This window comes from Eleutherodactylus coqui, chromosome 10, assembly GCF_035609145.1.
Source record: "Eleutherodactylus coqui strain aEleCoq1 chromosome 10, aEleCoq1.hap1, whole genome shotgun sequence".
In the NCBI taxonomy this organism is placed as follows: Eukaryota; Metazoa; Chordata; class Amphibia; order Anura; family Eleutherodactylidae; genus Eleutherodactylus; species Eleutherodactylus coqui.
The window spans coordinates 48,057,102-48,083,252 of record NC_089846.1 but is presented as its reverse complement, the minus strand read 5'-3'; the positions used below and the strand labels follow the sequence as shown (position 1 = coordinate 48,083,252).

Sequence of the window (26,151 nt, the reverse complement as noted above, 5' to 3'; positions counted from 1 at the left end):
GGCAGCAGCGCCAACCCCATTGAGAACATATAGAAGACAAATCCTTCTTCTCTGCCACAGCTGTAACAGCTGTGACAGAGAAGAACGATGTTTGCCCATTGAATTCAATGGAACCGGCAATACAGCCGACTCCACTGAATGCAATGGGCTGCCGGCGATCGCGGGATGAATTGTCGGAAAGGGCTTAAATATATAAGCCCTTCCCTGCAATTCATCCAGAAATGTGTAAAAATAAAAAATATATATATACTCACCTGGTGCCGGCAAACGGAGTTCAGCGCGGCAGGCTGCAGTTCTCCTGAACTGCTCTGAACAGCTGTGAGCAGTATTCAGCAGCCGGGGATTTAAAATCCCCGCCTGCTGAATAAGATGCCTCTGATTGGTCACAGCCTGACCAATCAGAGGCCAGCCCTCACTCACAACCATTCATGAATTCATGAATGGGTGAGTGAGGGCTGCCTCTGATTGGCTCAGGGGCAGGAGAGCCGCTATTGTGGCTTAATAGTGGGACCTGTGAACTTGAGATGCAGCCCAACATGTAGCCCCTCGCCTGCCCTATCCGTTGCTGTGTCGTTCCCATCATTTTCTTGAATTGCCAAGATTTTCACACATGAAAACCTTAGTGAGCATCGGCGAAATACAAAAATGTTCCGGTCGCCCATTGACTTCAATGGGGTTCGTTATTCAAAACGAACACCCGAACATCGCGGGAAGTTCGTTTCGAATAACGCGAACCCGAACATTTTGGTGTTCGCTCATCTTTAGTGTTTACCTTTCAGTGTAATTCTACCTGTGATGTTAGAGTGGAATCGCACGGGGGTATTTGCGCATGCAATTGTGCGCTTAGAATATGGCCCATTGTTTTTTTTTACATGCGTAAAAAAGGAGCAGCATGCTTTATTTTAGTATGCATTTGTGCAACATAGGGACATAGGGTTTTTTGTGCATAAGCTCATGTGAGGCCGCCCTTAGGGCTTAGTCACACAGGCACTGATGCGCCCGTGTGACTGAGCCCTTACTGCAGGAAGAAGACGGCTGTACTTCAGGACGGACGATTCCCCGCAGCGCCGAAGAAAGAACACATGACCGGCAATGGAGCCGGTCACATGTTCTTTCTTCCGGCGCTGCAGAGCGACATCTGTCCTGAAGTGCGGCCGCCTTCTTCCTGCAGTTACACGGGCGCCGATGTGCCCCTGTGACTAAGCCCTTAGTGAGATGACTGCTGCAAAGCTTTGTCTACAGATCTGGAAGTTTCAGCCTATTTTTAGGCTCTGTGGTCAGTGTAAAAAATTCAGGTTTTTATGATTGTTTTAAAAATATAGATTGTGAATAAAGGTTAAAAAAAAAGTTCTTTAAAAATGTGTTTAACACAAAAATGTGATTTATATGATGAGTTATTTTCTGATGACACCTTCTCTTTAAATCCACTCTGAGAATTTTTGCTATGAATACATCATGCGGCAGATTTAAAATCCTGCAATATGACCTGTATCTGTACTGGAATTTTTCTGCTGTGTTTGTTAAACCCCTTTCACTAACATTATACGGCACTATATAGTGATGCAGCATTTTATGAACAGCCTAGCACTATGAGTAGGGAAAGGTACAACAGAGTCGGCAGACATTGCTGTTGGACCTATGCCAGAAGCAGCAGGACAGCCAGTTGTGTGAATGAATTGCACAGACTCTACAACAAATTAGTGGGTAATTTTATGCAGACTATGTAGAACGGTGCTTAATTCTGGATGTATGATTTTTACACTGTTACTTTTTATGATGTGTCAACAAGAACAACATGTTTTAGAGGATGCTAATGGTAATAACCTCGGTTTAATTAGATATGCATTCCTGTACTTTTCCTCGAAAAACTGGTTCCGTGGTGTGGTGATAACTCATCAGAAAATCATCATAGGGTGGAGATAATAATAAGCCTGCTGGAGTGCACCCTATGCCGTGAGGAGGTATTTGTTGGAGGGTAAGTATTACATGACCACTTTACTAAAGTAACTATTAGTCCCTGCTGGTTTATATTTTAACCAGCAAGCGTTAAAAATATGCTTAACAACTAAATCATGCCAAGTTGAAAGAGTCTAGGAAACTAGAAATCCATTAAGGAACATGTGTCCTGCCGGCAGTATAGTGTATGCAGCGTGTTGTGTTTCCCAAAGTAATTTAATCTTCACTTTCCTCCTGATGTATCCTGAAAGGGGACCAGAGTTCGATTACTTGTGATTTAGGTGTCAGGAGAAGCAGCGCTTTCTGCGCTAAATATGTATATAGTTTCACTGGGACAGAAATTTTGGAACTTTCTGGCATTTCTCAGATTGTCAGTTTAGAATCTGAAGGATATGCCTAAACAAAATTATGAGCCACAAGATTCACATGTTCAGCTACTTCAGGAATAAGTATTCTCACAGCAGCCATTTGTGGCGCGTATGTTCCATCTCTCTTTACTGATTAAGTTCTCCAAGGTCTGTCAGATAATTGGGTTAAAACAAAATAATCTCTGCAAAACGTATTCTTCTCACAACATCAAAGCCGGAGTTGGATAGAGCTGTGTAACCTGCTATGCGCTACCTTCCATCACTCTCCATGTAATAAGCAGCATAACTCGCATATGAAAAGATGTAATTCATTTGCAGTGCACACATCATAAACCACATATGGTGAAGGTAAGGCTTTTCCTGTGGCTCTGGAGTCTCATCATATGCAACAGGAGTGACTTTTACTGTTAAAACTGTCAGGTCATTAAGACTGATGTAAGATTTTGAAGGGGTTAATATCCCTGGACTTAAAGGGAATCTGTCAGCTCAAACGTGCTGAACCAGACTGTAGACAGAATGTTATATAGAGCAGAAGGAGGTGAGCAGATTCATAAATAGTTTTATGGGATAAGATTCAGTAGAACTTGTAATTTAATTACTTAAAGCTCTGCAGATTCTGCACTGAATAGTCCAGCGGGTGGTTCTATGAGTGATTGGCAGTTGTGAATGACTGTACATATAGAGATAGCTGGCAATTACGCATAGTACTGCCCGCTGGATTGTTAAGCTTGATAGTACTGCCCATTGGACTGTTAAGCTTGATAGTACTGCCTATTGGACTCTTAAGTTTGATAGTACTGCCCACTGGACTCTTACGCTTGATGGTACTGCCCGCTGGACTCTTAAGCTTGATAGTACTGTCCATTAGACTCTTAAAGGGGTTGTCCCGCGGCAGCAAGTGGGTCTATACACTTCTGTATGGCCATATTAATGCACTTTGTAATGTACATTGTGCATTAATTATGAGCCATACAGAAGTTATAAAAAGTTTTTTACTTACCTGCTCCGTTGCTAGCGTCCTCGTCTCCATGGTGCCGACTAATTTTCGCCCTCCGATGGCCAAATTAGCCGCGCTTGCGCAGTCCTGGTCTTCTGCTCTCTTCAATGGAGCCGCTCGTGCAGAATGCAGGCTCCGTGTAGCTCCGCCCCGTCACGTGCCGATTCCAGCCAATCAGGAGGCTGGAATCGGCAATGGACCGCACAGAAGAGCTGCGGTCCACGGAGGAAGAGGATTCCGGCGGCCATCTTCACAGGTAAGTATAGAAGTCACCGGAGCGCGGGGATTAAGGTAAGCGCTCCGGTAAGCTTTCTGTACGTCCCTGCATCGGGGTTGTCTCGCGCCGAACGGGGGGGGGTTGAAAAAAAAAAAAACCCGTTTCGGCGCGGGACAACCCCTTTAAGCTTAATAGCACTGCCCACTGGACTCTTAAGCTTTATAGTACTGCCCATTTGACTCTTAAGCTTGATAGTACTGCCCATTGAACTCTTAAGCTTGATAGTGCTGCCCATTGGACTCTTAAGCTTTATAGTACTGCCCATTGAACTCTTAAGCTTGATAGTGCTGCCCATTGGACTCTTAAGCTTTATAGTACTGCTCGTTGGACTCTTAAGCTTGATAGTACTGCCCATTGGACTCTTAAGCTTTATAGTACTGCTCGTTGGACTCTTAAGCTTGATAGTACTGCCCAATTGGACTCTTAAGCTTGATAGCACTGCCCACTTGACTCTTAAGCTTGATAGTACTGCTCATAGGACTCTTAAGCTCAGAATGAGAAGCTGATTTTGTTAGCAATTGCTTATTACAAGTATTAGAGCAGAGAAGGTAGTAATTGTACACTTAGTATAAGTGCTAGCAAGTAGTTGTATGGCATGGTATCAGAACAGAGATTGAGCAGAAAAAGGCTAATTATGTTTTACTATAATATTTGAAAAGAGATACACGGGCTTCATATTACAGCAATTTCATGCGCTCTCACTTCTCCGGAAAATAGCTCGATTTTATCGCCCGTGTGAAACCGGTCTTAGGGTGAGTTCATATGCAGCGGAATTGCTGCAGAATGTGAGAAAGAAAAAATCTACAGCAGAAGATAGTCAAGCTACGGATTTTCAGAATTGCCACAAATGGATTGTTTTGGGTCATGGCCAGCCTGTTTAACCTCAAAAAATAATAACTCTGAAAAACCCCTTTTAAGCGAAAGGCCAGTTTGAGCCAAGCGTACGGTAATACATTCGTATACGGAGGTGTTACAGATGACATTATAGCAGTATGTCATCAGGATTTCATCACTATTTGTTCAGTATCTGCCTCTGTATATTTTATTTTCTACTGGTCATATACTGATCTGTATTTACCCAATAGAAAATATTAGCAATATGGAGAAAAATACGTGAAAATAGGTCATACTGCGTTGTTTTAAAAACAAACGTGAAAAATATGTCCCTGTGAATAGATACATAGATTTGCATTGGCTAAACCTAATATACAGCTAATAAATGCTTGTCTGAAGGCAGCCTGAGGCCGGCTTCACACTGGCGATGGTGATATCGGGCCGAGATTCACTCCCCAATATCGCCCTCGAAATCCTTCTGAAAACCCTATATGTGAGTCCTTTTTAACTTGGAAACAGCTTCGTATCACTGCGTGGCTGAAGGAATCCCCCAGCGCAGCTGTCATAGCCGCGGTAGGAGATTACAATGTCCTCCCGATTTATTTTTCACGCAGCATCTCAGGTGTGTAAACATTGCAAATGAGAATGAAACTATTGAAAATCACTGGTTTCATAAACATACATTCTCAGTCTCTCTTACATGGCGAGAAAATCGCGTGATTTTCTTGCCAGTGTGGAGCCGGCAAACCCAGTTAAAATTGTCAGGTAAGGTCATGATGGAAGGGAAGAGCATAAGTCAAAGAATTGGAAGCCCCAGTTGAGACTCAACTACCGAGCAGCTTGGTGGCCAGCCCATTTATCAGCATGGGAAACAAGTGTGTGATGAAAGGGCATTAAATAATAAGGAAGGTAGAACGGTTTGTCTCGAAGACAAATGCCCACAGCCCATTCCTGCAGTGAATTAGAAATATGCTGGGACTTCAGAATTTAGAAAGATAAAGTTCTGAAATATTTAGACTGCGTGCGTCTAAACCGGAAGTTCCGCTTGCGTTAGACCCATTCAAGTGCAATGCACTCTGATAAATATCGCACTTCCCTGTGATTCAAGTCAGCGAATAAGCAGTAAAATGTCCATCCACTGCTTGAGTATATCCACATAGTTATATATAGGATGACAATTAGAGATGAGCGAATATACTCGTTTCGAGTAATTACTCGATCGAGCACTGCGATTTTCGAGTACTTCCATACTCGGGTGAAAAGATTCGGGGGGCGCCGGGGGGCGGCGTGGCGGAGCGGGGAACAGGGGGGAGCCCTCTCTCCCTCACTCACCCACGGCGCCCACCGAATCTTTTCGCCCGAGTACGGAAGTACTGGAAAATCGCGGCGCTCGGGTGAAAAAGGGGCGTGGCCGAGTAGGTTCGCTCATCTCTAATGACAATCATACAATGTAGAGGAAGAAATGTCAGAATTCGTAAAGCAGTTTATCAATTACATCAGAAACATAATAAAATATAGACATATAAGAAATGTTTTTCTTCACATTGATATGTTCTGTTGCTCCTTCATTTGCCATATCGGAGGATTATATCGCTGTGCGCCTTTTTTCGCTTTTTTTCCTCTGTTGTGATCAAATGTAATTAAAAACTACAACTTCTTACTAGAGAAATTCAATACATTATCCACCATGTTAGTACAACTCTCAAGAGGTGACAACGCACCTCACAACCCCTGCGTGGCCACAAAGACTCATATAAGATAGATATCTCATGGCAAAGTATCATGGAACATATCTTGTGCCACACATCTTGGGATACTTGGAGCCAGGAGGAGAGGCAATGAAGGGCACATCTAGACATATGCAATAGGATTATCTTTTCAGCAGACATTTGACCAGCATGCCTTGGGATACGGTTGCCTCCATTCATCTTACTGAAAAAATAAAAGTACATTGCATACTCATTTTTAGAAGAGGGTCAACAGCAGAGGCCTACAACTGCCAAGGCATACACTGACGTGCCAAAAGTCATTGGATATAAATATGTAAATTGATTATGAAGTGGCGCTGCCTCAGTTGACATCTTGGGAATGTCGACACCTCTATAAGTTGACGCTTTACAAATAAAGATTCTTCTTATTGTGAGGCGTTATCTTGTGAGTGAGGATGAACATGGGCCAGCGTTCCAATGGCAAGGCAATATGAATTATCAGAGTTAGCGCGAGGTATGATAGCTGGTGCCATATAGAAGGGCCATTTCTTTTTTGAAACGGTGTGGGCATTTGACATTCTTTGATCCGCAGTGCAAATAAGGAAGATGCAACAATATCTCTACAGCGCCACCTACTGGAAGGCAGAATTCCTGAAAATCAATGTCAGACCCTTTATGCAAGTCTTTATAACAATGATTAGGAATTGAAAACCAAAAGCCAGAAAACCGTACACATACAGCCGGTTCATCATTTGTGCCCCTTATCAGTGTGCAGTAGGTTTCTGGCTTGGCTAGTGAGAGGTCTTCAACGTGAGTCGGGAAGGGTATCAACTCTATTTAAGGAGAGCACCTAGGAGGTGTTTTAGGAGACACCTAGGAGGTCAGCGAAGAGACTTATAAGGTATTGTTCTATCTTCCTTATTTGCATATTCATGAGAGGAGCAAAGATGGCCTTCTCACTCACCTCCAGCTGTATGTGTATGGTTTTCTGGCTTTTGGTTTTTAATTGAGCTGTGGATGGCTATCCAGACAGCATGGCTCAACATCCCTTCAGAGGTCTTCCATTCACTTGTGGAATGAATGCCACACTTCATTGGGCTAGAGGGGGTTCTACATGAAATTAGTTCCTGTCCCATGACTTTTGGAACATCACTATATAGTTGCATACGCCTGAGATATAGGTTTGGCTGAACAATTAAAACAGTCTTGCCAATATAAGTGCCGGATATGGTGTAAACCTAGACAAGACCTAACAAGACTAATTTCTACTGTAATTAAAGGGGTTGTCCCACAAAATAAAGTAAAGGTAAACACTTCTGTATGGCCATATACATGCACTTTGTAATATACATCGTGCATTAAATATTGGCCATACAGAAGTTATTTACTTACCTACAGGGGGTCCCCCCCCCCCTGTGTTGGCGTCCCCGTCTCCATGGCGCCGACCAAATCCTTCTCCCGGCTCGATTAGAGGAGCGGCCCCTTCAACGGGACAGAGGAGGCAGACTGCGCAAGCGCGTCTAATTGAGCCGGGAGAAGGATTTGGTCGGCGCCAGGGAGACGGGGACGCCAACACAGGGGGGGGGGGGACCCCTGTAGGTAAGTATATAACTTCTGTATGGCCAATATTTAATGCACGATGTATATTACAAAGTGCATGTATATGGCCATACAGAAGTGTTTACCTTTACTTTATTTTGCGGGACAACCCCTTTAATTACAGTAGAAATTAGTCTTGTTAGGTCTTGTCTAGGTTTACACCATATCCGGCACTTATATTGGCAAGACTGTTTTAATTGTTCAGCCAAACCTATATCTCAGGCGTATGCAACTATATAGTGATGTTCCAAAAGTCATCAAGCTATTTTGTACTATTACAACATCAATGTAATTATCATTAGAGGATGTGACAGTCAGTGACAGCTATTTGTACTACTAAAGCTCTAGGTAAGGTAGAATAGCAAGGCTAAACAAAGGTAAAGGTGTTCATACACGCTGCATGGAAGTCCTGTCAGTTGATGGTTAAACAACTATTGAACAAACGATAGTCGTTCACATTGGCCGTAGGTGTTCAGTGACATTGGGCAAAGTATGAAGGAGCTTTCTGGGAAGGTTGAGGTGGTATGTGGACTTGTGACTATCAGATGGAAATTGTTAACATGGCTGAACTCTTCCAGACAATGACAGTCTGTCGCCGGTCACCTAAAATGATCGCTCTGTTGTTGGTTAAGATCGACTGGTTGGTTAACCCTAAACTAGTGGAGCCATTCTCTCTACCATGCTGCAGAACGCGTTGATGCTACATAACCAACATAAATAAATTAAGTGCTCTTTTAGGGTTTAAAGTTTAATTTTTTCACTATTTTTGCAAATTGCAAAAGGGATTTCAGATATCTTCACAACAGAAACAGTGTGCTATGTGTGAGCATCATCTATATGGGAAATGAAATGATATACAGAAGGGCCACATTTGTGACAGGGTGAATTACAAATGACATACATAGTCCAGATTCATAGTGGTTTACACGGTTATGGTACATAGAAGCGGTTTTCTTACTTTTTAGATTTGTCTTACTCCTTAATGACTTCACATCTGTAAAACGTCTTTCGACTACTTCAATTGAAAATGGAACCTTGCTGCTGGATACATGATTGCTAGTCCTGCATGTATCTCTCTTCCAAACCTTAGGATGTTCTGGAAGACGTTCTGCATATTTATTTACTTTATTTAATACTCTCCTGTAATAGTGCTTAGCGTCAATCCCAATCTCTGCATGATAGTCCAGCGGTAACCGCATTGACCAAGCCATTACAACTGCCAAGAAAGCGGATGTTGAAAGACGTAGAGTAGAAAAACTATCTTGACCATTATGAATAAAAGCTAGAGAAAAGCTGTGATCCGATAATGGTCGCTTTTCAGTTTCCCGGTTTATAAACCAGTAATAGAAAGCCCCTGTAGAGTGCGGACCCCATAACAGAACCAACACCCCCCAGTTAGGAAGGTGAAGCGTAGAGAAAGAGAAGGGAGAGGACAAACTCACTTCACCTGGCTTTGTCTCTTACAGGTATTACAAGACGTTGGATGATGGTTTTTAGGGTACGGAGCGAAGGATCTATAATTGAACGTATGCTTACTTTATCTCTTATTTAATAGTGCTACATCGGTCCTCCATTTTATATCTCTGTGTTAATTTTGGCAAAACTGTGTTTTAATCATCGTTAATAAAAAGGTATACTTGGCCACTGTAGCCTTTTTTGTAGTGATGGCGTAGTTATTGGTGCTCTAATTGTGTCAATTTTGGCTTTTTTTGTGAATTCCCTTTAAGTACTTATCACCCTAGTAGCAAAATGACTGACAAAAACAGCAGCAAAACCCTAAAATACTCCTGTCAAGATACATACTCTTCAACTCAGTTTCACTTACTGTGGTTATTCATGCCTAAATCCTTGTGAACATAGACATACATGGGACAAGGGAGGAATGTGGAGTTATCTTTCGAACAGTCCAGGGGTAATTTATAGATTATAGCGAAAGAATCATTGTTTCCACTGACAAACACCTGACTGAACTTTACCTAATGGCTTTACATCTGACTGCTTAATACATTACCAAGAGAAATGATTACATCGAACTAAACGGAAAATCCACGGAACCGGTGTACCTTAATAAGTTAAGGTCATGTAAAGGAGGGGATGGTAAGGCAGATGTCCACGAACTACAGGGGAGCAGCTGCAACACAATGAGTTGATTTATCGGAGGACGGAGATGAGGAAAAGAGTGGCTGGATGCCCAGTCGAAATCTATAAATTTGGCTTGACTGTGGGTGTACCTCTATTGTATTCAGCGTGCAACCCCCTGACATAAAGCCAATGGGTTAAGCAACTTAAATTCTGATCTTTATTATAGGGTCAAGTCTGGGCCAAGGAAAAGTTCTAATATTGATGATGTGTCCTGGTATCAGCTTTTCGCATAACTTGGCGCTGGTTTCATATACATGCTACTGAGTACTCAACTAACACATCGAGTTTCCTTAGCAGTATATGTAAAAACAATAAATAGGAAAAAATGCGCAGATGCAAAAAGAAATGTAATGTTTTCCTCGATGGAATGTCCAATACAATAATCTCATCTGAATCTCCTTGGCTGCCCAACACTAAAGGCATTTACCGAGGAAAATCCTATTCGGTTTGTAGCTTCTAATTACGAAATGAAATCACCCAAAAGTGTTTGCAAAGACGTAAAATTCATTTTCATGACCATTCACCCAGTGCGACCCATTTCAGGACAATGTACCAATGGCCAAATCTTCATCTGTGAACAGTGAAGAGTCCGATCCTCTCTGCAGTAATTACCTACAAAGACAAGTTCTTAGTATATGATCCCATGGTAGAATCCAACGCTGTTTTTTTCTGTGTGGCTTCAGCCGCTAAAAACTGCGGCGAACATCTGCAGCAGAATTTCAGCCAAAGCTCCGTAAACAGGCCATGGATCCGCATGTGGATTTAGCCCTTTTCCACATTGAGAATGGCCATGTCACTGATTTGTTTCCCCATGAGTATTTAAATCAATTTTAATGGCATAGTGATGTGTGGCGGAATCGCGTGCATTCTGCGTCAAAGTTTGCAGCAAAAAAAACCCTGCTGTGTGAACATACACTTAGGCTTGTGTCCACAGCGTATTTGCGTGTGTACTTTTGCACGTGCAATAGGCAGAAAATAGAATCCAATGGCTGGGAGAATCAGTGTGCTTTTTTTTCTTGTCTGCGCAATTGCGCACAACTTGTGTGCGCAAAAAGTGCAGTAAAAAATGCTGTTGCACACACAAATATGCAACACTGATGTGCAAAAGTGTGGTGCATATGTGACCACAAATATGCAAACACTTGGATGATCGCTCTGTTGTTGGTTAAGATCGACTGGTTGGTCTTACTCTACCGTATTGTGGTGCTGTGAGAATCATACTAAAAACTGAAAAATCAAACGAAAGACAAATAATTGTCTGAGGAGATTTAGTAAAATTTAGGGCTCAACCACATGGGCGTGTTTTAGTCTGATGTCAATGGTTTTGTTTTCACTATCGGGATTTCCTACGTGTGAGAAAGATAGGGCAGGACCTATCTTTACGCTTGTTTTTTCAAGCTAGCGGGCAATGGGAAGTTTAAATAGCTACCACCCCACCCCACCCCCAGTTGATACACTAATACGCTCCGTAGAGGCGAGCATATCAGCACATGCACCCTTGTGTTTTTGTCCTTAACCCTTTGCAATCCAATCTTGGATTCAGGGTTTCCTAGGGGGCTTTCTCTTTCTGCCATTATACAATGGTGCCATCTGCTGGCTAGAGCCAATACTGCAGTATATGACATGCCAGAGAGGCCCACCAATGACAGAGAGGCCAGTAATATACAGTAAGAATACCCTGCCGGACGTCTTCCCACATCGGAGCTGTACAGCCTTCAATCAGAATGTCTTTAGACGTTAGACAGTGGATTGGAAAGGGTTAATAGCAGAGGATGTTACATACAAAGATATTTCTAAAGAGTGTAATACACCTGTGAACAACATTGCTAATATAGTAAAGAAGTGTAAAGTAGATTTCCAATTGTGAGTTCAAAAATGATATGTAAGTGCCTACCTCACAGGTAAGTGGCTTCCTCTAAGTGATACTATGTATTTAGCTCAGTTCCAGGCTTCTTTCTACCTCAACTCCAATAATGCAGAGCTGCAATTTTTGACTAATCTACAGTACATATAGGGAGCCTCAAATCTCCCTCCCAAGTCCATCACAGTTAGTTGGCACATGGAGAGCGGATTACCACTACAGCAAGGACAAAGTGATTATAAATATAGATTAATAAACCATTATTAACAAACAGATTACCAGATAATTGATCAATATATATTTAGGGCTTATTCAGACAAGAGTATTAAAGTTTTTGTGGTTAGGGATTACTTGCTTAAAGGGCTTGTGCTAAAATATGCCACAGGTCGTGGGATAACCTTATGATGAATGGAGATCCAGCCCTTGGAACCCCCATTAACCTTTTCCAATCCACTGTCTGACCTCTGAAGACATTATGATTTAACCCTTTCCAATCCATTTATTTTTTCTCACCCATTTTCCCCAGCTCCAAATAAATTGGAGCTGGGGAGAATGGGTGAGAAAAGATACATTTTCTCTGCACCCTCCTGAACTGACAGAGTTCAGAAGGGTTCAGGAGGGTGCAGGGAGGGACCCTGCTTACCTGTCTGGTGTCTTCCGCATTCTCCTTCTGCCTCCCGGCTCGGCGATCATGTGACCGCTGGGGTCAGGTGGCACCTGGCGGTCACATGATCGCCGGGCCGGGAGACAGAAGGAGAATGCGCAAGACGCCGGTCAGGTAAGCAGGTCCTCCCACAGTGCAGGCTCCCGGCTCGGCGTTCATGTGACCGCCGGGGGTCAGGTAACACCGGCGGTCACATGATCGCCGGCCGGAATCTATGCATTGCATAGCGCTAATTGAGCGCTATGTAATGTGTAAAGGAGAAGGCAGAAGGGGTTAAAAACCCTTTCTGCCTTCTCCTCGGGGGTCCTGATGAGGACCAGTGCAGGAGTGAATCTGCACCCGATGTGTCTGATGATCGGGTGCAGATCCACTCCTGCACTGCAGTGTCGGGCCTGTCCTGACATCGGAGCTGTGGAGGGAAATTATGATGTCGAGGCAGGCCCGACATTGGACTGGAAAGGGTTAAGGCTGTACAGCTCCGATGTTGGAAGACGTCCGTCGGTGTTCTCTTACTGTATATTGCCAGCCTCTCTGCTGTCGGAGCCTATCCAACGTGTCACCTCATGCAGTACTGGCTTTAGGCAGTATAATGGCAGAAAAAGAGTAAGCCCCCTAGGAAAACCAGGATACAAATTGGATTGGGAAGGGTTAATTCCAAGAACGGGGATCCTGAATATATGGACAGGAGGTCATGCATATACATTGCAGGTTCATTCATTTCAATTAGAGTGCTGGAAATTGGCAAATACAAGTGCTTGAAAATCTCCTGCACTCCTATTAAAATGAATGGACATGTGCTACCCCCGTTCCATTCAGGCCGGCACCTTTGGGCACCCCATTATTCAGATCTGTGGGGTCCCACTGCTTAGATCCCACCAATCATAAAGTTACTTTTTATCTTGCAAAATATACTGATGACTGTCATTTTTGCATTAAAAAAGTGAAGCCATTTGAGTTGGTTGTGCTTCTCATACGCTAATGGCTAAATGTCATTTTGTCAGCGCTTACAATTACTAACAGTGACAGTTTTACAAACAGTTTCTAAGATGCTAATTTTTTTTTTTGCTTTCGCTGTCTTCTGCAAGAATGACAGCGGAAGCAAAAACTAAAAACAACTATGTGATAAGATGATAATTATTGGATTAAACGTTATTCCCAAACATTGCCTACAGCTCTAATTTCTGGCATGGCTAAAAATGTATATGTATTAGAGATGAGCGAGCACCAAAATGCTCGGGTGCTCGTTACTCGGGACGACATTATCGCGATGCTCGAGGGTTCGTTTCGAGTAACGAACCCCATTGAAGTCAATGGGCGACCCGAGCATTTTTGTATATCGCCGATGCTCGCTAAGGTTTTCATTTGTGAAAATCTGGGCAATTCAAGAAAGTGATGGGAACGACACAGCAACGGATAGGGCAGGCGAGGGGCTACATGTTGGACTGCATCTCAAGTTCCCAGGTCCCACTATTAAGCCACAATAGCGGCAAGAGTGGGCCCCCTCCCAACAACTTTTACTTCTGAAAAGCCCTCAGTAGCAATGCATACCTTAGCTAAGCACCACACTACCTCCAACAAAGCAGAATCACTGCCTGCATGACACTCCGCTGCCACTTCTCCTGGGTTACATGCTGCCCAACCCCCCCGCACGACCCAATGTCCACAGCGCACACCAAAGTGTCTCTGCGCAGCCTTCAGCTGCACTCATGCCATACCACTCTCATGTCTATTTAGTAGTGCGTCTGCCATGAGGAGGAACCGCAGGCACACACTGCAGAGGGTTGGCATGGCTAGGTAGCGACCCTCTTTAAAAGGGGCGGGGCGATAGCCCACAATGCTGTACAGAAGCAATGAGAAATATAATCCTGTGCCACCGCCATCAGGAGCTGCACACGTGAGCATAGCAATGGGGAACCTTTGTGCCACACACTATTCATTCTGTCAAGATGTCTGCATGCCCCAATCAGACCGCGGTTTTTTATAAATAGTCACAAGCAGGTACAACTCCGCAATGGGAATTCTGTGTGCACCCACAGCATGGGTGGCTCCCTGGAACCCACCGGCTGTACATAAATGTATCCCATTGCAGTGCCCATCACAGCTGAGGTAACATCCGATTAAATGCAGGTGGGCTTCGGCCCACACTGCATGCCCCAGTCAGACTGGGGTTCTTTACAAGTGGACACATGCAGTTACAACTCCCTGTGGACCGACAGCATGGGTGGGTGCCAGGAAGCCACTGGCGGTAAATAAATATATCCCATTGCATTGCCCATCACAGCTGAGGTAATGTCATGTTAAATGCAGGTGGGCTTCGGCCCACACTGCATGCCCCAGTCAGACTGGGGTTCTTTAGAAGTAGACACATGCAGTTACAACTCCCTGTGGACCCACAGCATGGGTGGCTCCCTGGAACCCACCGGTGGTACATAAATATATCCCATTGCAGTGCCCAGCACAGCTGATGTAACGTCAGCTTTAATGCAGGTGGGCAAAAAATTAATTGGATTACACTGTAGGCGAGGGCCCCCAAAAATTGGTGTACCAACAGTACTAATGTACGTCAGAAAAATTGCCCATGCCCAACCAAGAGGGCAGGTGAAACCCATTAATCGCTTTGGTTAATGTGGCTTAATTTGTAACTAGGCCTGGAGGCAGCCCAGTTAAAATAAAAATTGGTTCAGGTGAAAGTTTCAACGCTTTAATGAGCATTGAAACATATAAAAACTGTTTACAAAAATTATATGACTGAGCCTTGTGGGCCTAAGAAAAACTGCCTGTTCAGTGTGATTACGTCAGGTTTCAGGAGTAGGAGCAGGAGGAGGAGGATGAATATTATACACAGATTGATGAAGCTAAAAGGTCCACGTTTTTGATGGTGAGAGAGAACAATGCTTCCATCCGTGGGTGCAGCCTACGTATTGTTTAGGTATCGCTGCTGTCCGCTGGTGGAGAAGAGAAGTCTGGGGAAATCCAGGCTTTGTTCATCTTGATGAGTGTTAGCCTGTCGGCACTGTCGGTTGACAGGCGGGTACGCTTATCCGTGATGATTCCCCCAGCCGCAGTAAACACCCTCTCTGACAAGACGCTAGCCGCAGGACAAGCAAGCACCTCCAGGGCATACAGCGTGAGTTCAGGCCACGTGTCCAGCTTCGACACCCAGTAGTTGTAGGGGGCAGAGGCGTCACGGAGGACGGTCGTGCGATCAGCTACGTACTCCCTCACCATCCTTTTACAGTGCTCCCGTCAACTCAACCTTGACTGGGGAGCGGTGACACAGTCTTGCTGGGGAGCCAGAAAGCTGTCAAAGGCCTTAGAGAGTGTTCCCCTGCCTGTGCTGTACATGCTGCCTGATATCTGCGCCTCCCCTGCTACCTGGCCCTCGGAACTGCGCCTTCGGCCACTAGCGCTGTCGGATGGGAATTTTACCATCAGCTTGTTCGCCAGGGTCCTGTGGTATAGCATCACTCTCGAACCCCTTTCCTCTTCGGGTATGAGAGTGAAAAGGTTCTCCTTATACCGTGGGTCGAGCAGTGTGTACACCCAGTAATACATAGTGGCCAGAATGCGTGTAACGCGAGGGTCATGAGAAAGGCATCCTAACATGAAGGCAGCCATGTGTGCCAGGGTACCTGTACGCAACACATGGCTGTCCTCACTAGGAAGATCACTTTCAGGATCCTCCTCCTCCTCCTCCTCAGGCCATACACGCTGAAAGGATGACAGGCAAGCAGCATGGGTACCCTCAGCATTGGGCCAAGCTGTCTCTTCCCCCTCCTCCTCATCCTCCTCATGCTCCTCCTCCTCCTCCTCCTCAACGCGCTGAGATATAGACAGGAGGGTGCTCTGACTATCCAGCGACATACTGTCTTCCCCCGCCTCTGTTTCTGAGCGCAAAGCGTCTGCCTTTAGGCTTTGCAGGGAACTTCTCAAGAGGCATAGCAGAGGAATGGTGACGCTAATGATTGCAGCATCGCCGCTCACCATCTGGGTAGACTCCTCAAAGTTTCCAAGGACCTGGCAGATGGCTGCCAACCAGGGCCACTCTTCTGAAAAGAATTGAGGAGGCTGACTCCCACTGCGCCGCCCATGTTGGAGTTGGTATTCCACGATAGCTCTACGCTGCTCATAGAGCCTGGCCAACATGTGGAGCGTAGAGTTCCACCGTGTGGGCACGTCGCACAGCAGTCGGTGCACTGGCAGATGAAACCGATGTGGCAGGGTGCGCAGGGTGGCAGCGTCCGTGTGGGACTTGCGGAAATGTGCGCAGAGCCGGCGCACCTTTCCGAGCAGGTCTGACAAGCGTGGGTAGCTTTTCAGAAAGCGCTGAACCACCAAATTAAAGACGTGGGCCAGGCATGGCACGTGCGTGAGGCTGCCAAGCTGCAGAGCCGCCACCAGGTTACGGCCGTTGTCACACACGACCATGCCCGGTTGGAGGCTCAGCGGCGAAAGCCAGCGGTCGGTCTGCTCTGTCAGACCCTGCAGCAGTTCGTGGGCCGTGTGCCTCTTCTCTCCTAAGCTGAGTAGTTTCAGCACGGCCTGCTGACGCTTGCCCACCGCTGTGCTGCCACGCCGCGCGACACTGACTGCTGGCGACGTGCTGCTGCTGACACATCTTGATTGCGAGACAGAGGTTGCGTAGGAGGAGGAGGAGGGTGGTTTAGTGGAGGAAGCATACACCGCCGCAGATACCACCACCGAGCTGGGGCCCGCAATTCTGGGGGTGGGTAGGACGTGAGCGGTCCCAGGCTCTGACTCTGTCCCAGCCTGCACTAAATTCACCCAATGTGCCATCAGGGAGATATAGTGGCCCTGCCCGCCTGTGCTTGTCCACGTGTCCGTTGTTAAGTGGACCTTGGTAGTAACCGCGTTGGTGAGGGCGCGTACAATGTTGCGGGAGACGTGGTCGTGCAGGGCTGGGACGACACATCGGGAAAAGTAGTGGCGACTGGGAACTGAGTAGCGCGGGGCCGCCGCCGCCATCATACCTTTGAAAGCCTCCGTTTCCACAACCCTATACGGCAGCATCTCAAGGCTGATAAATTTGGCTATGTGCACGTTTAACGCTTGAGCGTGCGGGTGCGTGGCGGCGTACTTGCGCTTGTGCTCCAACACTTGCGCTAGCGACGGCTGGACGGTGGGCTGAGAGACATTCGTGGATGGGGCCGAGCGCAGCGGAGGTGAGGGTGTGGGTGCAGGCCAGGAGACGGTAGTGCCTGTGTCCTGAGAGGGGGGTTGGATCTCAGTGGCAGGTTGGGGCACAGGGGGAGAGACAGTGGTGCAAACCGGAGGCGGTGAACGGCCTTCGTCCCACCTTGTGGGGTGCTTGGCCATCATATGTCTGCGCATGCTGGTGGTGGTGAGGCTGGTGGTGGTGGCTCCCCGGCTGATCTTGGCGCGACAAAGGTTGCACACCACTGTTCGTCGGTCGTCTGCACTCTCAGTGAAAAACTGACAGACCTTTGAGCACCTCGGCCTCTGCAGGGTGGCATGGAGCGAGGGGGCGCTTTGGGAAACAGTTGGTGGATTATTCGGTCTGGTCCTGCCTCTACCCCTGGCCACCGCACTGCCTCTTCCAACCTGCCCTGCTGCTGCACTTGCCTCCCCCTCTGAAGACCTGTCCTCAGTAGGCGTAGCAAACCAGGTGGGGTCAGTCACCTCATCGTCCTGCTGCTCTTCCTCTGAATCCTCTGTGCGCTCCTCCCTCGGACTTACTCCAATTACTACTACCTGAGTGATAGACAACTGTGTCTCATCATCATCGTCCTCCTCACCCACTGAAAGCTCTTGAGACAGTTGCCGGAAGTCCCCAGCCTCATCCCCCGGACCCCGGGAACTTTCCAAAGGTTGGGCATCGGTCACGACAAACTCCTCCGGTGGGAGAGGAACCATTGCTGGCCTTTCTGGGCAGGGGCCCGGGAACAGTTCCTGGGAGTCTGCCTGCTCCTCAGAATGTGTCATTGTAATGGAGTGAGGAGGCTGGGAGGAAGGAGGAGCAGCAGCCAGAGGATTCAGAGTTGCAGCAGTGGACGGCGCAGAACTCTGGGTGGTCGATAGATTGCTGGATGCACTTTCTGCCATCCACGACAGGACCTGCTCACACTGCTCATTTTCTAATAAAGGTCTACCGCGTGGACCCATTAATTGTGAGATGAATGTGGGGACGCCAGAAACGTGCCTCTCTCTTAATCCCGCAGCAGTCGGCTGCGATACACCTGGATCAGGAGCTCGGCCTGTGCCCACACCCTGACTTGGGCCTCCGTGTCCTCGGCCGTGTCCACGTCCTCTAGGCCTACCCCTCAGTATGGTGTATTACCAGTAGTGCAGAAACAGAACGCTGTAATTAAATGTGCCGCTTATTGGCCTGTGGTTGGAGGCTGACTTCGCTTACGGAACGCACAGCAGAGGCAGGAAAGAATTTTGCGCAAGCCTGCTGTAACACTTAGCTGGCTGCGTATGAATTAGGACAACTACCCCCAGCAGGGACCCAGTACACTGAGGACGGCCACAGGCAGCCCAAATAGATTTTTTTTCCCAAATGTTTTTGGAAAGGCCCACTGCCTATATACACTAAATATGTCTTCTGTCCCTGCCTCACCACTACTGGCCCTGGACAATGTAAAATTACTGCAGACTGTTTCACTGTGGACAGGAATACAGCGGTGATGTAACAGGCAACACAGAGGCAGGAAAGAATTTTGCGCAAGCCTGCTGTAACACTTAGCTGGCTGCGTATGAATTAGGACAACTACCCCCAGCAGAGACCCAGTACACTGAGGACGGTCACAGACAGCCCAAATAGATTTTTTTTCCCAAATGTTTTTGGAAAGGCCCACTGCCTATATACACTAAATATGTCTTCTGTCCCTGCCTCACCACTACTGGCCCTGGACAATGTAAAATTACTGCAGGACGCAATGCTCTGCACGGCCGATATACAAAAAAAAAAAAGTGTGCAACACTGCAAAAAGCAGCCTCCACACTACTGCACACGGTTAGATGTGGCCCTAAGAAGGACCGTTGGGGTTCTTGAAGCCTAAAATAACTCCTAACGCTCTCCCTATAGCAGCTCCGGCACCAGCAGCACTTTCCCTGAACTATGTCAGAATGGATCTGTGGCGAGCCGCGGGAGGGGCCGATTTATATACTCAGGTGACACCTGATCTCGCCAGCCACTCACTGCAGGGGGGTGGTATAGGGCTTGAACGTCGCAGGGGGAAGTTGTAATGCCTTCCCTGTCTTTCTATTGGCCAGAAAAGCGCGCTAACGTCTCAGAGATGAAAGTGAAAGTAACTCGAACATCGCGTGGTGCTCGTTTCGAATAACGAGCATCTCGAACACGCTAATACTCGAACGAGTATCAAGCTCGGACGAGTACGTTCGCTCATTTCTAATATGTATACAAAATTATAGTATTACCTGGTGGCTTTTTAAATGAATGGTCGACTATGTAATGCTTGGAGGAACCGCACCCTGCCAGAGTAAGAGCTGCTTTCTGGCTTAAAGAGGGCCACCCTGGGTGGAGGACTCTTCGTACAGCACCCAGATACCATAAAAGGATATATGGACTAAGACTGTCTTTAAAAGATGTAGTATTTTGATTTATATGTCCTATACAATTATACTGTTTGAAAAGCACAATTAGCCATAAAATTCTGCATGTCAAGCAGATGCCAAAAGCGCCTACAATGGGCATGTCACTGTGCTTTCTTGGCCAAACCAACAAGACCAATTACTTAGCTCCGCCGAACTGTTTACTGTCATATAAAGAAGAGCAGAACAATACTCGGTCTCTTTTCCATAGCCTATTTAAATGTATTGCATGGTTATAATTCTCTTTATGACATGAACAAGTCTCCAATTAATAAAGTCTTAACAGCAGTTAGTTTGTAAAAAAAAAAATCTGTTCCGGGATCCAATTTACACGTATAAACCAGTTCCCTTTTAGTAATTATGTATACTTTTCTGCAAAGAAATTCTAATTATGTAATATGCATTGAGGCGTGTAATATAACTAGGGGAAAGTGGGATAGCCCATGGCAGCCAGTCAGTTATGCAATGTCAATCTGCAGTAGGAATGGGATGGGTTACTCTTTCTTATTTTGGTTTTCTACAAAATATAGTTATAAATGTAGTCTATACTTCATTAAGTTTATACTTTCATAAGTAGACCAAAAGATGTTATTCTGCACTCCCGGATACAAACAGAGGGTTTATTGACTAAAGTGTGATCGCTTGTCAGGATTTCAGTACTACGAATTAGAGTACCATAGCGATGGAAATGTAAGACCTCCGACGGTCTCTGCTCTCAGCATTTAACATGTAGGGCACCGTGGAAAGAACTTCAGGTTATAACCATCATAAAGTTATAGAGGCTGACAGATATAAACTTGCACTCCATTAAAAATGATCTTCTGACCAATAGGATGTATTTCAATCACGATAGAACGGGTCTACATACAGTGCATAGGGCTAACAGTAGGTGACAAGAGTCTCTTTAAGTTGAATGCAGGTCAAGATTGGAGTTATAATTTAGTAGATTGTTCTGTTACAGGTCAAGCCCAGAACCATTGAAGTAAAGCTGCCAGATGGAGTAAAGCTGACTGTTCGAAGACAGATCACTGGATTGGAAGGGACACGCAGATTAAAAGGTGTCTATTATATTATGTGTCCGAGTCAGAGACAATTATCCAATATTCCTGGCGGTGAGTCACTGTAGCACAGGGCTCCTGGTCGTGGAAAAGTAAAGCCAGGTGGATGTAGGGAACTTTGGACCGAGATCCCAGGGATGGTGTGTAGGCCACTTGGATGCTCTAAAGCAATGCTCTAAATTGGAAGGCTGATACTGAGTTAAAGGGGTTGTCCCGCGCCGAAACGGGTTTTTTTTTTTTTTTTTAACCCCCCCCCCCCCGTTCGGCGCGAGACAACCCCGATGCAGGGGTTAAAAAAACAAACGGACAGTGCTTACCTGAATCCCGGCGGTCCGGCGTCTTCATACTTACCGGTGAAGATGGCCGCCGGGATCCTCTACCTCCGTGGACCGCAGCTCTTCTGTGCGGTCCATTGCCGATTCCAGCCTCCTGATTGGCTGGAATCGGCACGTGACGGGGCGGAGCTACACGGAGCCGGCATTCTGCACGAGCGGCTCCATTGAAGAGAGCAGAAGACCCGGACTGCGCAAGCGCGGCTAATTTGGCCATCGGAGGGCGAAAATTAGTCGGCTCCATGGGAACGAGGACGCTAGCAACGGAGCAGGTAAGTAAAAAACTTTTTATAACTTCTGTATGGCTCATAATTAATGCACAATGTACATTACAAAGTGCATTAATATGGCCATACAGAAGTGTATAGACCCACTTGCTGCCGCGGGACAACCCCTTTAAGACTTTGTGTCTTTCCTGCCTGCCTATGTAATTAAGCAAAATGCATCTCCTCAAGGGGAGCGATCAGTAATCTTGGCCACAGGCTAAGGTAACACAAAGTTGTTCCAATTCCAACATAGGATTCTTTTGTGCATTTGCCAGTAAGCTGATGATGAGACTTTTATATTTTAGGATTGGGATTCTGGTGGTGAGGATTTCTGCGGATTTTTGGTGGAATAGACAGAACTCAGGAACTAGGCACTTCTTGATTTGGTGTTCCGGCCACACCTACAGCTAAAAATCATGTTATAAGGAGGTGGATAGATAAAAGGGGTGATCACTAAACTACACACAAAAACATGAGTGTGGCATTGGTGTCACCATAATGACACATGCTCAATCCATGAACAATGAGAATGAGAGAATTGGGAAAAAAAGAGGCTAATGTACAAATACATGAAGATACACAGAATAGAGATGACCTAAGATACTATATATACAGGGCCCGATTAAGGCTGCTCACAGCATGTAGAAGTTGATTATAATGGGTCCCCCAAAAGCAATGTTAAAGCATTGTAGCAGTGGAATCCTGTGGAGTGCGTAGAATGCCCCGGTGAAATTCTTAGGCCATGTCCTCTGTGTCCTCTCACAGTAATAGTGCTGACTAGTGACCCCTTCATAGTAATAGTATATCTGTAAATAATAGTCAGTAACCAGCTGTACATAGTGACAGTGATTACAGTGCAGTTACCTCTAGTGATCACAGGTGGCGTCATTTCTCTCTCCCATTATTTTCTATCAGTGCCCAGACCGCCAAAATGACTCCTCCCGGCTGAAAATTGTCTCTGCAGGATTTGATACACAGAACTCTTTGGCTCCTTGCTTTTTCATCACCCTCCCTATACCTTTTTCCATACCTCTATACAATCCATATTGCCCCAGATTTATTCTGCTCCATAAGCAACAATGCACACTTTCTGCCCCACAAATAACGATGTTGCCTTTTCTGCTCCCTATATTAGCACTGCCCCTCTTCTCCATCCATATTAATGCCATTCTTTCTGACCCCATAATAGACAGCTGCCTCCATTTCTGCTCCATAATTAATACTGCCCCTCTTCACTCCCATAATAATAAAAAACACTCTTTCTGCCCTAGTAACAAATATCGCCACCACTTTTGCCCATGTAGGTAAAAAGGCAACCTTTTGTGCCCCTGCAGGTAAACTGCCTACTTAATAATAATTCTGCCCTTTCTAGATAATAATGCTCCCTTAATTAGTAATTAGCCTTTTCTATCCCTGGTATTTTTAATGCCACCTTTTTAGCCCCTGGTATTATTAATGTCATCTTTCCTTACGCTGTAATTAATAATGCACCCTTTTCTGCCCCAACTATTATTAGTGCCACCTTTACTGCCCGGTTGTTATTAATGCCTCCTTTTCTGCCCCAATTATCAAAAGAAGTGTTGCCTTTTCTGCCCTTGGTATTAATAATACCTCCTTTTCTGCCCAATAGGTAATATTGCTGCTTTTTCTGTCCCTGTTGTTAATGTCACCTTTTCTGGCCCTCTGAATAATAATGCTGCCTTTTCTGCCTCTGTAATTAATAATGATACCCCCCGTTATTATTAATGCCACCTTTCCTGCCCACATAATTAATAATACTGACTTTGCTGCCTCTAGTATTATTAATGCCACCTTTCTTGCCCTCGTTATTAATGCCCCCTGTCCTGTCCACATAATAATACCACCATTTCTGCCCTCACTATTTTTAACGCCGCCTTTTCTGCCCCTGGTATAATTAATGTCATCTTTCTTGCCCCCGTAATTAACAACGCCCTTTTCTGCTCCAATTATTATTAGTGCCACCTTTTCTGCCCTATTGCTATAAATGCTGCCTTATCTGCCCCCATTATCAATAAAAGTGTTGCGTTTTCTACCCCATAAGTAATAATGCTGCCCCTTCTGCCCTTGTTATTAATAACGCCTCCTTTTCTGCCCAGTAAATAATAATGTCACCTTTTCTGTCTCTGTAATTAATAATACTGCCTTTTCTGCCCCCGTTATGATTAATACCACCTTTCCTGGCCCTATAGTTAATAATGATGCCCATAGGTAATAACGCCACCTTTTCTGTCCCAGCTAATAATGTCGCCTTTTTCTCCCAGTCATCATTAATAAAAATATTGCATTTTCTTTCCCGTTATTAATGTTGTCTTTTCTGTCCCCGTTATTATTGCAGTGCCGTACAGAGGTACATACCCAGCGCTAGAGATAGCCTTTCCCTAGTCGAGGCATGTACCCCATACCGTGTTCACCCTGGAAGGCAGGAAGGGAATGAAGATAAATGAGTGGTCTGGACGGGTGCCGTGTCGGAGGTGAGTATACTGATGTTTTTTGTTTTTTTTTCACTAGCTTAAAATTGGGCCTTCCTGCTTCTCCCCAGATCTGCCGAAGCTGGGAGAACCAGTGTTTAGGGCCCCTTATGCCTGCTGAAGAGTATGTATTCAGGGCCCCCTGAACATAGGGGATCGCGGAGCCTGAAGCCACTGCTCCATTGGCATCATTGTTACTCAAGCCCCGAATATGTGTAAAAAACTGCGTATTTTTTAATGCATGTTAGTACTCCTGACTCGCTCCCCCCATACTCAAAGTAGATTACATGGATTAATTTACAACTAGCTACATCATCTTACAGTATGGATCAAAAACCCTACAATCTCCTGAGGTCAGGGAACTGCCCCCCTTTATTCAGGGGTTATGGACTTGTGTACTATAACGTACGAGAACATGGACACACAACAGTCCTGAATACAAAGGTGAGATAGCCGAATCCCAGGTCACTGTTCTGTGACTGTTTTACCCAAGTATCTCCTAATCATATAAACATTTTCCTTATACCACTCGCACCATGTAACTCTACATGTACTGACTAGTCTGGTGCAATTATTATCTCTACCAATTATGTATTCAGCAATTACACTTACTTAGAAATGCATCAAGTAAAGGAACAGCTTGGTGACTGATGTAAAAGGCTGAAGCTCTGACGTGCAGAATCTCATCATGTTTCCATTTTGCAAATAATTGCCTTTTCTCTCTTACAGCATCTTCTCATGTCCAAAATTTCTGTTGGACTCTTCTTCATCAAGCCAAGTAAGAGCTGCAGAGTCCCTAATCATCTAATATTTATGCAAGAAGCTTTCCAAGTAAACAAGCTTACAACAGTACTTGTCAATATATATTAAATATAAGTACCCCATAGTCAGATAAATTATAACTAAGTACCCCCAAGGCTCTGATCATACACTGCGATGAACACTGAGGACATGTGCACAGGAGAACAATCCAAGACAGATCTGCCTAGTAATCTGCAGCAGAACATCATGGCCCATGCTGTTGCCGCAGATCCGCAGATACTAGACCCTTCTAATGGGGCTAATCCGCATGCAGACTCCCACACTTTTATGCAGAATCTGCGTCAAGAAGTAACGTGCTACTTCTATTTTTTTCTGTAATGTGGATTAGAAATCCTTACTTTATATTAGGGCTCAGTCAGACGAGCGTTTTTACCACACATGTATAGGGCGTGTTTTAAAAACGACCCTATTAGAACCAATGCTTTCTAATGAAAGCGGTCACATGTGCGTTTTTTAGAAGCCCTTAAAATGTGCACCTGCAAAAGATAGGACACGTGAGTGCAAATGCACCCAGTCATGCGATTTTTTGCTACATGTGATGTGCGATTTCTTTCCCGCGCCTATACATATGTGAAAAAGTTGCTCGCCTAACTGAGCCCTTCGAGTTATTAATGTGCTTTATGATGCACATTTTGCTGTGGATTTGATGCAGAATCACACGTGGATTCCACATGAAACCAGAGGCTAAATTCACTATGTGACCATAACCTAAACGAATAGCATGAGGACAGAGCAAGTATCCCTGGCAGGCATGGAATGTACACACAGAGGTACATGTACCACATGATGAGAACCTAGGATTCCACCAGCTCCGGCAATTGCCTTTCACCACCTACACCTATAGGACCATAAAGTTATGACTAAGGCCTCCTTCCCACGAACGGATTTACGCCGCGTAAATCCGCGGCAAAAATCCGCTGCGTTGCACCATGCTATTAGGTGCTATTGAACCTAATAGCACAATGCTCACGATGCGTAATTCCACCGCGGAATTACGCACCGCGATTTCTCCCGTCCTCACCCGCAGCATGCTCTATTTGCTGCGGGTGTGGACGGGCTGTACGCGCTGACGGCTTACATTGCAGTCAATGGAAGCCGTCCGTTCACGCTATCTCCCGCTGCAACCAGCGGGAGATAGCGTGAAAAAACGCTTCCCCGCCTACCGCCGCGCGTCATATGAC

General features: G+C 45.6%; 1 protein-coding gene and 1 long non-coding RNA gene across 3 annotated transcripts in view; one reads left to right on the top strand and one right to left on the bottom strand.

Moving 5' to 3' along the window:
- AR (androgen receptor) overlaps positions 1-26,151 on the bottom strand; it is a 257,798-nt gene that overhangs the window by 119,937 nt on the left and 111,710 nt on the right. The window lies entirely within an intron of this gene.
- On the top strand, positions 1,921-25,893 carry LOC136579734 (uncharacterized). Its single transcript, XR_010786904.1, has 4 exons — positions 1,921-1,975; positions 20,965-21,061; positions 24,016-24,151; positions 24,878-25,893. It is a non-coding gene; the product is annotated as an uncharacterized lncRNA (long non-coding RNA).